The 17,000-nt window shown below is 37.0% G+C and overlaps 1 protein-coding gene across 6 annotated transcripts in view; it reads left to right on the top strand.

The window, feature by feature from the left end:
• Positions 1-10,655: 10,655 nt before the first annotated feature.
• The window catches only part of klc1a (kinesin light chain 1a), a 41,363-nt gene continuing 35,018 nt past the window's right edge, over positions 10,656-17,000 (top strand). For all 6 annotated transcript variants that reach the window (XR_006008653.1, XM_041971650.1, XM_041971651.1 and 3 more), the window contains exon 1: positions 10,656-11,097. The gene's annotated coding sequence lies outside the window, so the exon portion shown is untranslated. The remainder of the gene's footprint in view (positions 11,098-17,000) is intronic.

The following is a 17,000-nucleotide window of genomic DNA, read 5'->3' as shown; positions in this document are numbered from 1 at the left end:
TTCGGTTTGATAAAACTCAACTCAACTCAACTTTATTTATATAGCCCTTTAAAACAACCACAGCTGAAACAAAGTGCTGTACATAAATGGACAAAGCAACACATAAAGTACAAAAATCAACCAGGAAATAAATAATATCATAAAATATAATAAAATAATTGTTCATTGTTTTAAAAACGGTTTTAAAACAATAAGCAATTTTAAAAGAACAAATATAAACAAATAAAACCAATAAGTAAAACAAACCACTGCACACTAAAACAGGGACAGTCTCACACTGGGCTGAAAGCCAAAGAATAAAAATGGGTTTTAAGATGAGTTTTAAAAATAGACAATGAAGAAGCTTGTCTAATGTGGAGAGGGAGCTCATTCCACAGTTTTGGACCAGCGACTGAAAAAGCTCGATCCCCCCTGAGCTGCCGTTTGGACCTCGGTACGTCCAGGAGCAGCAGCTCAGCTGAGCAGGAGCGTAGGGGTGGAGTAGCTCAGAGAGGTAAGGGGGCGCCACTGTTCAGCTTCAACTTGTAGTAGATTTTTTTTAACATTTATTTACAGTAGTAAATCCTATTGTATTGAAATAAATGTCTTAGTGTTAGCAAATGGCATTCCAGGTTAAAAAGAAAAAATCTGCAGGTCAAATATCAAATAACCACAGAAACACACACACATCAGAAAAGAACTGCTTAACACCCAGAAACAGTCTTAGGGCTAAAATCAAGACTAAAAAAATATCACAGATATTAAAAAAAACATTCACATTTTTGTAAGAAATTTACACTTTAGTTCCTTCTTCCCCACAACACCACACTACTGCTGAGCTGGACTACTGGCAGGGCCAGAGCATGAAGCATCACGGACCGGGACAAAACCCCCACTGAGACACCACACACTTATGCTCACACTTCAGCAAAAGTTGCACACAACCACGAATCAATGCACACACATATGGAAAGTAATCAACCAAAGATCATTATTCTATATCAAAATAAATTAAATTATTTCTAACCCATTAATACAAAACTAAGCCACCAGTCCAGCACTTTTCTCTCCTGCACTCATCAAAAGATTCAATACAACAGTCACAAGAGGCCTCGTATTAATGAACTAAACAACTCAACTATTATGTTGTCAGTGAGTTATTTCACTGTCATTTACTATAGTAAAACTAATAGAAGGGTTCCCAAACTTTTTCAGGCAGCAGCCCACCTGTGGAGGTACGTTTGGTTCGCAGGACCCACCAAACACTTCAGGCCATAAAATAAGCAGCGTCACAACAAAGTAAAGAGTAATGTGAATATTGGTTTGTGATCATTTTTAGTTCTTTATTCATTGATCAAATGAGACAAGTCAAGCAGTCAACTCAATTTAAATTTTAGTGAGATTTTAAACAAAAGAATAATTTCCACATATTTTTTACTTAGCAGGTGACACGTTTCAGGTATGGAAACTAACAAGGAAATGGTTATGAGGAAAATACAGTGCTTTGTAAGTACAATTAGCTCAACATAGCTTAACTAAACTTGGATCACTACCTCAGAAGGTCGAGCAGGTGCTGCATTTCAGCTATTTCATGCCAAGAATAAAAGAAAAAAGGTTGAGATTTGCATTTTAAATTAAATAAATTTAGCTTTACCAAACTTAAATCACTCTGTTAAGGTCAGCTGACAGCTTATTAATTCACCGGTCTCTGCAACCTTGTCAATAATGCCAAGGTGTCAAGATTCACGAGAACCTCTTTCTATGTAAACATTAGCAAAAATGCCTCTAAGCGGCTAATGGAGGTCCTCAGTCTGTTCCTGACTAATTTCAGTATAGAAGAAGTCCTTTCAAAGACCACTTGTGTTACAGACAGGGTCAGTAAGAACTTGTATGCTAGACCAATGACATGGCAGGCATCTGTCAACGTGCTATTAGGGTTGAAACTGAAGAAAAGGATGCCTAATGACATTAACAAGGTCTGTAATGTGTGTTTCTGCTCCAAATGAACTACACTGAATTCATCTGATTGGATTGTTCATGTTTTCCTCTGAGGACCAGGAGCAGCTGCAGGCTGTCTCACTCCATGTGGAGGAAACTGTGGAAATGAGAAGCTTTTTTCTGGTTGTATGTATTTATTGTTGCACCAATTTTATTGTAGAAGACTAACTTTTTCCACACTTTTCCATAGAACCACAAGGTGATTCACGACTGCAGGAAAGCAACACAGTGGCTGGGGGAAAACTAAATTTCTTTTTCTGGCAAGGCGGAGTGTCTGATGTTGATGATGGAGGAGGAGAAGGTGGCAGAGCTCTGAAAAAACTCTGGCAAGAAGACAGCGACAGTATTGATGAGCATGAGAGGGAAATGGTTTTGGAGTTTATTTTGAGTTTATTGTTGAGAACATTTGGATGTTCTCAACATGTGGATGTTTGTGGAGGAGGTGGTGGATCGCCTGGGTTATCTGTTATACTGCAAACACAGCGCTTCAACAATAAAGGACTTGGACACCAGAATGTTTGATTATTTTTATATTTTATATAACTGAGTATTGAATGATTCCCTGTTTGTACCATGATCAAAACTAAAGGTAAGTTTATGTGTTTCACAGACGCAGCACAGCTATAAATGAACAAATAAATGGCTCAATTTGGAGGGAAAATGAAAAAAAAAAAAAAATAGACAGTACTGTGCAGTATAAAATCAAGATGTCATATTAGATGTCATATTACATATTAGAAGCAATGTGTAACTTTTTCTGTAAAATGCAAAAACTATTGTGGACATTTAAAAGTTTTAATCCTGTCTGGATGTGTGTTAAAAACACACCGTTGCCTGATGTGGCAGTACATTTTATTTTGAAAAATGTTTTGATTAGTCCTGACATCAAGACGGAGTTAAAACACACCGTCGGTCGATTTGTAGGTGCATTAAATTTAGAAAAATCTTCTATGCATTTGTGAAATGCCATTTATTTTAAAAAAGGTTTAGTTTCTTCCTTCTCTCGGGTGGAGGCGACCTGAGTGAAGCCAGAACGGTCTGGGTTCTTCTCAGCCAGAGACTCTGGACTCGGCTGGTTAACTCTATTTCTTTTTTTTGTTTTAACTGCTGCACCGTATTTTTATATCTTAAATCCCATATTTTTTATATCTTATTTCTTTTGTTTTCATCTGGATATTTATTTGTAAATTGTAAATAGTATTTCCTTTTTTTCTTTTTCTTTTGATCTGTATATTTGTTAATGAGTGTGTTTATATATATCGTATTTTTGCACTATGTAGTTTACTTAATTTTATTTTATGCTCATTCTTTTTAATTATTTTATAATGGTAAATTATAAAATATTTTATAATGCAGCTACAACACTGCAGTTTCCCAGCTGGGATCAATAGAGTGTGTCTAGTTCTGATTCTGATTGTATAGATTTCTAAAAGTACTCAAATTCTTGAATTGAAGTTTTTACCCAAACATATGCAAATAGTTCAGCAGTCCACTGGATTCTGTCATTTCATGAATAAATTTACTTTCAGATAAACACACAAACTGACCAAAGAGTGGATGCTGATACTAAACTTTAGACTGAACGAAAGTGTTTTATTTTTATTTTAGTTTTATTCTAGTTTTGTTGTTTTTATTATTTAGATTTTATCTTTTTATTAATGTTATTTTTGTTTTTATTTTCATTGGTTTTTATTGTTTTATTGTGTAGTGTTGGATTTTCAACTGTGGAGAGTTTGTTCTATTGTTCAGCTGCTGTTGCAGAAAATACATAAATAAACTTGAACTTGAAAGTTGTTTAACTTTTCTTTATGGTTGGCTGTTATTGTGCTTTCTGTTGTTGATGTAAAGTTTGGATAATTTTGTCTTTGTTGGTTATTTGCTAGATTTCTGGTATCATTTTGTTTGTCTTCTGTCTCATATTGTGTCTAATTTTCTCTCTTACCTGAAACATTATTTGTGTTTTTTAGTCTCTTCGGTAATTTGGATGTTTTAAGTCTGACTGCAGTCAGTTGTGTTTAAAGATTCTCGTGGTTTTCTCACTTATAAGTCACATGTTGAGATCCTTGTGAAGAAGCTGAGTTTTAATTTTTAAAATAAGTTAAGTTTTTCTTTTGATGAAAAAAAAACAACAGTTTGTTGATACAACCTTTCTGACTGTGTTATGAAGATCTTCTATGAATGCTTGTGCTCAATGTTTTGGAACGATTGATTTTTCTGTCATGGTTCCTTGAGATTTATTACTAATTTAAAGATGCTGATGATTTCATTTAAAACTTTGAGAGTTCTTGAGGCCAAAACCACAGCATGCACTTTTTTTTAATAATCCTAAATGTAAATGTAATCCATTGCGTTCATATCTTTTTCATTTACTTACTGTATGTTTTAAGTGTGCAATTTAGCATCAGTGTTGTATTTGTTGCTGCCTGTCTGGCCTGGACTCTTGCAAAAATTGTTCTTAATATCATTGGGATACTTATAATAATTTTTTAAAGTGGGTCATTTTTGCCTATAAATTATGATTTTATGTCATTTTGATGATTGTGCAGGCTTTCTGTGATTGGTCATTATTTTTAATTTATGTTGCTTTGTGTGTTATTAGTTTTAGATTCATTCATTTATTCATTCATTTATATTTTGCAGGCCAGTGGTCTTTTTTCATGGGAAGTTTTTGCAACCCCTTGACCTCCTGTCAGTAACTTGGTTGTGAAGCCAGTAATTCCAACTAATACATAAAACACATAACACACATTGCAGTTTCCCCCTAAAATAAACTAAGTATTTAATTTCATTTCATTTCATTTCATTTCATTTAATAAACACACCTAATGTAGGGTATTAATACTGTTATGTTTTGTTATCTGAATACATAATCCTGATTTTAATTATTTTATTGGTCGTTTTACCCTGAACTGAGCAAACTTTATGTTTTCACCCTCCGCCTGTAAATAAATCTGGTTGCTTAACTCGCGGCTTCCCCTTTAATCCAGCAAGGATGACATGACATGTTGTAGTCTTTAGAAAAGTCTGTTGTGCATGGTTTCATTCCTGTCCACCAGGGGGCAGCAGCTCCCTCAGTCACCATAAAGATGATGCTGTAACAAACTGTTGAATAAATTAACTCTAGAAGACCTATGTATTATATTGTTTATATGTCATCATCATTACTTCTATCCCAGCTGTCAGTAGAGATTGCACGTCATGTTTTGCTAACAAAAGAAATACCTGGTGCCACTTTCTCTCTTTTTATTTCATTCCTGTCACATCCTGTATTTGTAACCATCAGGCCTTTAGTTTTCTGTAGTCATTTTTCATTTTTCAATAAAAGCGTAACTTCAGTAACTTTGTTGTTTTAAAATATGAAAATAACTTCCAAGTTTGTACTTTGTTGCATCCCAGTTATGATCATGTTGTGTAATCACATCAGTATCATTCAACATATTAAAACCATTGAAAAGCCAAAATATTCAGCTTATTCAGGAGATGTTTGCTGCCTTTCAGCTTTTTCACATTAATTAAACTACTAAAAATACTCAGTTTTTTTCCAGACATTTACTTTAAACCACCTCCATAATGACTCAAAGTACACAGGTCTCCTTTCACATATTCTCACCTAAAGACCCAGTTGGACTTCAAAATATTCAAAAGACATTGGACTGTAGATCAGGGCCCGTATTCCTAAAGAATCTGAGAATCCTCTCAGAAAGCCCCTAACTTAGCCTACAAATCCCTAGCAAGGAGTCTTAGCTTAGGAGTGATTCCAGAACGTTCTCAGAGAACTCTGAGCAAGGAATGGACAGAAACTCCTGTCTTAGTGAGGAGGTGTGGTTGACCCCAGCAGCTCGGTATGACTCATCATTTCAAAAGCTGTGATTGGTTGAGCCTAAAAGTGAGACACACCTTGGTGATAATGGGCATAGAACTGGATCGTCAAATCAATAACTTAATCATAGAATCTACTCTATATGAAAACTGTATAATTATGAATAATAATTTACATAAAAAGAAAATGTGTTAAATAAATGGTAAGCTACACTTTAAAATGATCCTACAGAAAATGTAGAAACCCAGACTTTCTAAAAACTTTTTGAAAAAAAGTCATTTGATTTAAAGCAGTGTTCGAAAAAAAAAATAATCACACATTAAGTTAAAGTACGAAGAGATGTTCTGCCTATAATAATGTTGAAATTTTACTATAATGTGTATTTCTTAACTTTTTTTTCAATATTTACAGCAGTAGGATAAAAAATCTAGAAAAGATAACAGAGATTCTCTGAAGTCTACATTCATCCGTTTCCTGACAAGAATTTTTACACAAATAATCATTTTAAAGATTTTTTTCAATCTTTGATGATGTCACTTGTAAAATATAATTAATTAAACTCCAGAAATAAATGTTTTCCCATGGTTCAACACCAGTGGAGGACTGATCTTTGGTTTGATTATTAACTGTTTTCTTTATGTTTTGTACAAAGATCTCTGACAGTACTGATCAGTCTACAGTAAACAGTGTCACAGTTATCTATGAGAAGATGGTCCTTCTCTGAGGAGTTACTCAGGATTTGCTCTGTGTTTTATTTTAGAGTTCTGACTGTTGTGTAAAAGATGTTCAACAGTCTGGTGGTCCTGGTTTTGATTGTTGGGTAACGTCGGCCTGACTGCAGTTCAAGCAGACAGTGAGCAGGAGGAGATGAGTTCTAAGGCAGTGTGAGGTGAAGGTCTCATCCAGAGCAGTGGATTCTGTGTCAGTGTCTCTGTAAAGCGGGTTGATTTCTGCAGATGGAGGCCAGCAGATGTTCAGAGTTTCTTTGTGTGTCTGTTGTTTCACAGAAGCTTCAAACAGTCACAGTTTCATGTGTGCAGCTGGGTTTAGGAAGCTCTTCATCAGCTGGGTTGAATCCCTGGTTTAGAGTCTGGGAGCAGGTTTGGTGCAGGAGTGTGTTCAGGGGATGGTGGTGCTGCTGAAGCTTCCTGGGATGTGTTGACGTCCACCATCAGGAGCTCAGAGGAAATTGGAAATGAGAAGAAAGATGCAAATTGCCATGATTTTTAAAAACAGAGTTTACAAAGTTTTAACCAACATAATGTTGAATTTAACTTCAATACAACTTTATTTCAGTTTGGCATCTTTTTTTGTTTTAAACAGGAGTTTGTTTCCTCACCGTTTTATCCAACTAGAGTCTGGTGGACGTCCACTCAGAGTCATAACCTAAAGTCAAAAAACAGTCATGAATATTTTCTACAATGTCAGATAAAATCATTTAAATACACTTTATGGTGTTATCTTTAGCTCATTGTGACTTTGGACTTACTTCATGTTCTTTCTTTGTCTTAACAGCTGCTGTCATCTGGCTGGGAACTCTTTATCGCCGTGGAAACCTTGGATGTACAACAGGAAAGTTGGGTCTCTGTGGTCCACCTTGCTTGTCCTTCAGGCCCACAGCTGTGTGTCATCTCAGTCATGATCACCTCAGTGAAACGAAGAAGTGAAACAAAAACTGTGTCAGCGACTCTGACAGTAAATGAACAAACAGATGCAACATTTCCATCTAGCATACACACTTTCTCTACAGTTTAATCTGAGATTATTGTAGGACACTTTCAGGACAGAATCACTAACTCACCTTTTTTGCACATCGTGTGAATCCTGGTTCCACTTTCTCTCATGTGGACGGATGTAAACGAGACAGACTGGAACCAGGATTCACATATCTGTGGAACCATTTCTGGTCCTCTGGATTGGATCATATGGGTCACCAACTCAAGCTCTGTGGACGTCCACTCAGAATCATGACCTAAAGTAAAAAACAGTCAGGAATATTTTCTATAATGTCACAAAAATCATTTAAATAAAGTTTGTAATGTTAAACCGAAAGGACTTACTTCACATGTTCGCTCTGTCTCTCTTGTCCAGTCGTCATCTGTCCTCTTTCTGCTTTGGGTTTGGACTTCTCTTTTCTTCCTGCAAAGATCACACAGTAAAATAATAAATCTCTGTCAGTTCTCTGATGCTTAATTAACAAACACAAACAGCATCTGTAAGCTAAAATATATGACTTTATGTATATTTGACTCTGACTCTGTATATTTGACTATATGTGACACTTTCTGCTCAAAGACTCTTTTACTCGCCTTTCTGCACATTTTGTGTCCAGCAGTAACTCAGGAGGTAAATCTGGTTTCTTCACAGACAGACACCAGCCTACATCAGAGGGCTTTTCAAGCCGTATCTCCTGGCAGGTCCCTAAGGTCCTGAGACCAGGGCCTGCTGATTCTTGTCACTGGCTGGCATTTTGACGTTACGTTTTATTAGGTTTGCCAACGTTGTAGCCAAATAAGGGACTTTTTAATTTTTTTAAAATAGTCTAATTATTTTGAAAAAGACTAATTCAACAATAAATAAATAAATAAATAAATAAAAAATAATCAACCCAACATTAAAAGGGTATAATTTTAGATTGAAGTGAATCTTTTCACCACATTTGAATCATTGAATACCATTAAGTTTAACGAGGCAGTCTTTGCTGTGGTAACTTAGCTCGTGTTACACTTTGTGGTACACATAGGCAGCAATTCTGTCATTTTCTGCCGTGGATGTTGCAAACAATGTGCTGATGTTGTAGGACCTTTAGCTAGCATGGCTTTCTTATGCATTTCTATGGCAGTGTTATACCAAAATCTGTGACCCACCAGAATCTCTGGCCACAGGGGCGCGACAGTGTACATTTCTCTGCATGTCTTAAAAGACAAGCGAAGGCTTGAAAACACTTGTACTTAAGTCTGAGTTCATTATAATGCAGGTACAGTAAAGTCACACATTCTGATGTCTATTAGACATGGTGACCTCGGTGATCCCATAATATGTGAGGGTCACATATTATGTTAAGAGTCCAGAGGGGCGACCTAGGTCACCATTTCTAATAGCCAGATAATGAATTTAAAAAGCAGCTGAGTTTTTAAAAGTATTATTTTAAAAGAACTATGCAATAAACTAGATTCATTATTGAATTTTGTAATTAATTCATATTAATCACAGGAAATTATTAAGTTATACATTTTTTTATAGTTGTCCAGCACTGTAAGGTACATTTAATTAGTAGTCCAAATGTAATATTTATTTCTGTTTTATATCTTTGAATGCATGCTTTAATCACTACATTTGTTTGTCTCAGATGTCAGGGAAGAAGCAACTCAACATTTTATCAAATGATATCATTTATCATAGCGACACTCGCATCTCACTCACTCACATAATATAATGTTCACATTTAGTAACAGAGCTGTAGGACTACAGATTGGACAGGGGTATTCATTAAAGCAGCCACTGAATGTGTGATGTTACATACTGTATAATAACGGTGGTAAAGAATGTGATCTAATGTTTAGTTTCTTTCTACCAGCACATGCCGTAGCCCTCATGGAGTCTCAGAGTGGAATACTCCAGGTCACCACAGGCTCGGCAGGACTGGGCAACATATCAACATTTTCACATATATCAACACTTTATCACATGCAGCACAGAATGAAGGAATAACGCTTGTATGGAGAAAGCTTGTTTTGACTTAAAAGTATCTTGTGTTTTTGCATTTTACACAACTGTATTTCTGTTATGGCCATTAAAAAGTATTTTTCATTCATTTTGTTTTAAGAGCATTTAATTTAATATGCAGCTACTTTAATTTCAGTCACTTGTTTTAATGCACATGTGCTGCTGATCCTTAATAAAAGTGTATTTAGCACTAAATGCTGTAAATTAGAGCTGCCTCTTTGGTTACTTGACAAAAAATTATAATAATGAGATATAAATCGTATATCTTGATTCAGGTTAAAAAAAATAAAAATGGAGATATGAAATTTAGTTCATATCACCCAGCCCTACAACACGGTCTTCTCCTCCTCTGCAGGCTCCCCTTTCCAGATCCACCGAGAGGATGAACAAGGATGAAGCTGTTGGCGTGCACCTTACACAGAATTCCAGATTTAATGAAGGACCTTAATGTGATCTGCAGATGCCTATTATTCTCAGAGTACACATACCTTGTCTTTCCTCTATAGTTGACAATCAAGCCAGCTGTTTTATACAGAGGGGAAAATAAGCATTTTGATACACCCCCGATTTTGCAAGTTTCCCCACTTACAAAGAATGGAGAGGTATGTAATTTTCATCACAGGTACACATCAGCCGTGACAGACAGAATCTACAAAATAATCCAGAAAATCACAAATATCAAATAAGATAATAAAAACCAAATAAGTTTATTTTAGTGTAATGTCAGGTGGGAGTCCATGCAATCCTGCAAATTCTTAAATTGATCCAAAACATTGTGACAAGAAAACACACTGATTCTGTCATGAGACTTCATATTTCTCCTGCAGGAACATTGCTCCTGTAAAATCTAGACTTTAAATCTAATTGAAATATTATTATAAAGAAATTCAAAGTATCTTTGAATGTGGTAACAGATAACACATGCATAAAGAGAAAACACGGGTTGGCAGATATAAAATAATTTAGTTTTAAACCACCTAACACTAACTTATGAATCAATTAGCAGAAAACGGGAATTCAAGGAATGAACCAGTCATGTCACCACCTAACAGTTTAGCAACAACTCAACTCGCGGCTTCCCCTTTAATCCAGGAAGGATGACATCACTATTGCAGGAGGAGGAGTGGGGGCGCCGGCTAACGCCATTTTCACTCTTCGCGCAGTCTGTCAGCGGACAGGCGAGCTGTCATTTACAGGACTCAACAACTTTTTCGTCAACCTAATGACGCTGCTGTCCGGGTAGTTCATAGGAACAGTTGCGGCCATGGAGGTAGCGGAGAAGAGGCCTCTCCGGAATGGCTCCGACTGAAGCCAGTGATTTGACAGATAGCTGCTAGGTGGCTAGCATGTTGCTAGCTGGACAATATTATCAGCGGTTGATGCAGTGAAGTCCAGCGTCAGTCACCAAAGATCCTCCAGCCGGTGCAGACAGCGTGAACACTCTGTTTCTAACGCAGTTTATTTTTCACACTCAGCAGCAGAAGTCGTTGACGGAATAAACAACAACCCCATCTCCAAGAAAGGGGAGGAACATTACAGTCGAGCTACATTGGCAACGAATGTCCCAGAGAACGGTGAGAATGGGTCCGTGTAATTCTTGGGTTGTTGCCTTTAGCTAATTAACCGCTTTAAAAAAAAAAAAAAAAAAGACTTATCAGCTGTTTATTAAAGTGTTATTTTGGTTTAAGCGGGTATATTGAATTTTTTGATTGTTGAATAATTTGGACAACCTTGATTCAGACAATTAACTGGTTCGTGGGTTGTCCATAATTACTCTAAAGTCAGGAATTAGATTCGACAAGCACATTAAATGTTGAGTGTTAGCTCAATGTTAGCATTGCGGTTTGACAGGAAAGTATAGGCTAACTGGTTCTTCAAGTTCATCCATTTGTAAACGAGATAATTTGGGCAGAGCAGCAGCCAGGAACTATAATGGCATGACTAAAATTGCCTGTCAGTCAGTGGGAAAACGCCTTTGTTGGCTGCTACAGTAGGAGAAAGTGTTGATGACTCCCATTTGTCATGTGATAGAAGCTGCGTCCTCTCATTGATATTCACAGCGGGGAGTGTGGTGAAGCAGGACGGCTTCTCAGAGACACTGGATCTCAGTGTGGGACTCACAGCTGGGGAGGAAAAACAAAAACTGAGTGGTGTCTATGAATATTTGAGATTGTTGGAAGCAAGCAAACCTATACTCTGTGTCTACACAGAATGATAAAATGATCCCCTTCTTATAGTATTTAGTGTATTATTCGCTCAAAGGAGCATTCACAACAATCTCCTGGGCTCCCTGCTCAGGTACCCCAGAGGCAGCATGTTGCCAGACACTGCCTATTGGAAAGAAAAAGATTAGAGGTGTGGTGTTCCTGCAGCAGATTTAGTTTTATCCTGAGCTTTCAAAGTGGTATAAAATCAGGTGTTAAGTTTTTGCTGATGGGCTGATAAATTGATTTACATGTCAACTAAAACAAGAAAGACCTACCTTAGAGATGTGCTCTGTGTGCACTCTTCTGTTTGATTGTTTATCGTTATACACACCATTAATGGGTGTTTTTCAGTTTTTCTTTTATAAAAAGTGTGTTTATAATGAAGAAAATCATACCCTCAGTTGTTTATGTTGTTAATCTTTCGTAAACTTTGTATATCACACATTTACAGGAAAAAATGACAAAGGACTTTAAATTTTCTGGCTGTTGCTGCCAATTGTGGAACTTCAGCCCAACCTGGAGAGGGCTAAGTGAGTCAGGGGCAGTGGGTTGGAGCAAGATTAAAGTATTTTTTTATTCTTTTAAAAGACTTTTAAAACTTAGAATCAATTCCTCAAATGAAGTAAAAAACTGTGCACGCCATGCAGATGTTTTGCTTTGAATTCATGTCTATAAACATCATTAAAACCTGAATATGGGTGCAGGCTAAACGCCTCCTGTTTGTAGTTGTTCACATGAGAAAATAGGCATGTTTTCATCTACTTTTAAAAAGAGTTATCATAATTTTTAAACTGTTCTTCAGTGTTCTTGAGGTAGTTTTTATAGAGTTGATGCACACCAGGGGATGGAAGCAACCTTAACAACTTAACTCTTGTAGCAGGAAAAAATAGTATTTCATACTGATTACATAGAGAATTGATATGGCTAGGATTCCCATAGATGGATGAATAATCTCACTTTACCTGGTAAAGGAATTCCAACAGAACTCTGTGTATTTCTCTCTTGTTTATAGCCAAGAAAACTGGTTTTGTTTGTCTTCCTCAGTTTTCTTTCAGCCATTTGTGATGTATCATAAGAAAGGATTCATGCTAGCATATATGTCTCCATCTGCTCTGTTCTCCCCTCATGTAAATGGGAGGATTATTGCTGTGAAGCCAGCATGGATGGCCCCTTGTCAATAGTTTGTCCATAAAATGGACAAAGTGTGAAAAACAACAAGGATAATCTCTGTAATTTACATCTCTTCCACAAGTTACAGCTAAAGAACTCATAGCAGCACCAAGATGAGCAAGGCTGGCCTAAACTTCCTATCCTGTTTTAAATTTTTTAAAAATTGAGTTAAACTGATTTAACCCTATGTGAACAACTAGGACTAAACCTGAATGTAAGATCTTGAATGTTTCTAAAATAGATAAAAAAGACTTATAAAACTCTTGAAGTTAAGATTTGCTCCTTTGCCACATATGGGTAGGTTTTGGTTGAATTCGAGCTTTCTGTGCAAAGGCATCATCATCTCTAACCTACTACTCTTGCCTCAGGTTGTGAAAATCTAAATATTTTTATTTATTTCTTGTCAAATGAATATTCAGATTAATAACCATATGACGAAATAGATGTGAAAGGTTTAATTGTGTACTTAATTTTTGACTTTCCCAAACTAAGTAGTATTAAATGTGATGGTAAATAAGACAAAAGTGCTGTAGGAAATGAGTATGTACTTTTGATAGTTAACTACAGGGACTAAACTAACAGTGAATTTTTTTAATGGAGTTGTAAATACAACAGCCTCTTAATATTATGGAGCGTAAATGGTTTATTAGTCACAGTAAGTGTAGTTGATTCTGCTGGTGCCAGTTAATCAGCCAACCTGATGCATCGTCAAAAGTTTTTCAGTTCATTGGTAAGATTATGGAATTAAGACCTACATTTCAGTGGAGAGTGTAAAAATGTTAAAAGCTACTGTCAGAATAAAAATATAGCCAGAATATTCTTTAGATATCTTTAAGCTCTTGGGGTAAGAGTGAGTGAGGCTGTCTCTGGATCAGATCACCTTTAAGTTCTTTACTGAATCAAATGATAGATGTAATCTCTGACCGAGGCATGCTTGTTAAAAAAGTGGGTTAGCACAAATGAGCACATCAGTCTGTAAAGACAGAAACAGCCATTCTCACAAATTTGAATCACTTGGCTTTCTCTTTTCCAAGTCCCCCAGACTCAAAGACCAAATCTGTTCATAATTATCACCAGTCACTCATGCCATTTCCCATGTTTCCGCCATGCAGTGTCATCTTGTGACTAGGTGATCTCTTTTTTAACCCTTCACCCCCTTTCTTTGGCTCTGCAACTAATGTGCATTAGTAACAGCCTGAGAGTTGAGAGAGTTATATTTTACATGATTAATGAAAGTGGGATTATGGCAGAAGATTAAAGAAAAAAAGGTAAAGCAAAATCTGCATAGAGTAAAAAATAACTTTTATAGTAACCAGCATTATTTTTCATATTAAAATGGGTCACATGACTAATTTGATGTGAAAGGAGTAACTTAAAGAACAAGAAGTATCATCTGACTGCAGGTTTTATAGAGTGACTGTCAGTAATAGTTATCTTTTTAGAGCTACTTATTAACAGCTTTGCTTTGCGCTCACTGCTCTCATCAGGCAAACTTTTTTACTAAGAAAACAAGCAAACTGTCTGCTCAGCGATAAACAGTCCAGATTAGAGAGAAGGAAGCTTAGAAAATGGAATAAATAATGCACTTTTCTTTACCCGTGTTAGGGTAACTCACAACACATTTGTGTTGTTTGTGAATTTTATTGTTTCAGTTTACATATTTTATGCATTGCACCATTAACCTATTTTAACAGTTGGCTGCCGTTAACCATCTTTCATTCATTCATTCTCTGTACCACTTAGTCCCTACAGGGTACACCCAGGACAGGTCACCAGTCCATCGCAGGGCCAACACACACTCACTCCTGTGGAGAATTTAGAGTACCCAATTAACCTAATTGTTTGGATGGTGGGAGGAAGCCGGAGAACACACAGAACATGCACACTGCATGCAGAAAGGCCACCACCCCCGCGGTGGAGGCTGCGATGCTAACCACCACACCACCGTGCTAGCCATAAACTATCTGCTTTTTTTATTTTAGATGTTTGACTATAAACTTAGCAAAAAGGTAAGGAAGTGAAGTGTTTGTAAGGAAATGCATGTTTGGCTGTTTATTTCTGCCCTATAATAATATAAATATTATGTTTAATTATACATTTCTAGAAAGCCTGATTAGTCAGCTTTACAAGGTGGTATAACCTGTAAAGATTATTCTTCTGTGTCTTGGTGGTTTTATGATTGCACTCTCACTGAAAGAAGGAAAAAAACAAAACAAAAAAAAACAAAGATTGGCTGGTATAACGCTTTTATTTTATACTGTCAGCGACCTCAGTTGTGATGAAGATCCATACACACCCACAAAATCTTAGTACCTCCTCATGCTGGTCACCAGTCCAGTCACATTTAGCTATATCGGGGCCCTCAATCCTTGTCCTCGAGGGCCAGTGTCCTGCAGGTTTGAGAGGTTTCCCTGCTGCAACACAGCGGACTCAGATTCAGACAAGTCTGTTAATTACCCTTTAATTTGACTCAGGTGTGTTGCAGCAGGAAAACTTCTAAAACCTGCAGGACATTGGCCCTAGAGAACCAGGATGATGACATCCCATTCTTCAACAAGGTCAACCGGCATGGTTGTGTTGGTCCCTCTTGCAAAACCAAACAAAAATTTCCTTATTTTTTCTGCTAATTTTATGTATTGTACAATAATTGTGACATTATTGGAGTCGTGGATGGAGCAGCTTAATGAACACTCCAGACATTTAAGCAAACATGTTGACAAAATTATCCAAAAAACGTTATTTCTAGAGGTTTTTCTTCATGTATCACAGACCCGCAGATTGCTTGCATGCAGTTGTTCTTCATGCTGTCGGCTTCACCTTCATGCATAAAGCCTTTCCACATCCCACCTTCACCATCCCATCTTCCTCACATGTCTCTGCTTTACTTGGCTTGTATCATGAGGCTGTAGTGTCCCCACCCATGCTTGATGTCAAGACACTTAAATTCATAAACAGTTTTCTCTGTCTTTCTCTGTGGTGCAGCATATTTGTTAGAAATAATTGGTTGTTGGGTTAGGCGAGGGGAAATGGCTTGTGTTTTCACTTTCATGGCCTGTAGTGATAATTGATGTTCGCCTGGCTCTGGTTTGACTTTTGACACTTTAAACAGGCACCTTGCTTTATGCTGTTGAGATAAAACCGGGATCATTAGGTGGTTTCCAGCTTCATTGTTTTATCCAGATTTATTGTGAGAATTGCATATTTATTTGATATATAAAGCACCTGCTTTGGTCTTATTCTTGGTCAGTTGATGATTTTCTACAATGTTCGTAATGTTTAATTATTCAGCTCACTTCTTTATTTGACCCACCGGTCCAGATTATATTCTGCACATTTGAAAAATTTCCCCTGTTCAATCCACCATCCTCCTCACCTGGAGCAGCGGTTTTTCACCTCCCCCCTCCACACGGCGTCCGCTTCCCTCTTCCCAGTCAGCTGATTGGCTGCAGGCTGGTTGCTGAGTCACATGCAGTGATCAGGGTTGCAGCCCCTCCTCAGTCAGCCTTGTCTTTTTTTAGGGCGGATGTCAGCTTACTGTTTTCTCCTCTGCTTTTAAATCAAAATGTGAAACCTGAGGCAGATCAGGACAAGTCTGCTTCTTCACCTGGTAACACGGCAGCTTTTATACTAACAGACTAACACAGGTCTATTGCACCATCCAGGATAAGACTACCATCAGCTCTGTCACACCCAGGAGTTTCATTTTGATCTTTTCACTGACTTGAGCTGTTAAACTTCACCTTATTCAGTGTTTCAGTGTGAACGCAGTGCAGAGTTTGTCTTGTATGCTTGCAGAGACTTATTAAGCAGTGCGCTTCAAGTGCTGCTGAACCTAATCCTCTTAAGTGTGTGTACATGTGTGTACTGAATATAAAGCAAAGAAAGCCAGGATGGAGTGGGAAGTAGTACACTGGCAGTAACTGTGTCAAGCATACCGATATTAAAATGGATCGATTATCAAATATACTTAGAGAGAGTCCATTTGACCGGTCACACTTAAGATTGTAGTTCTTTAATCACCAAGACAGATTCAGGATCTGATTGTGTTCTACGACTGCATTATGTCACCACTAAGAAGCTCGTCATTAGAGAAGATTTAA

This window comes from Melanotaenia boesemani, chromosome 20 (genome assembly GCF_017639745.1).
Source record: "Melanotaenia boesemani isolate fMelBoe1 chromosome 20, fMelBoe1.pri, whole genome shotgun sequence".
NCBI classification, from domain to species: Eukaryota; Metazoa; Chordata; class Actinopteri; order Atheriniformes; family Melanotaeniidae; genus Melanotaenia; species Melanotaenia boesemani.
This window is presented reverse-complemented; position numbering and strand designations above follow the sequence as displayed.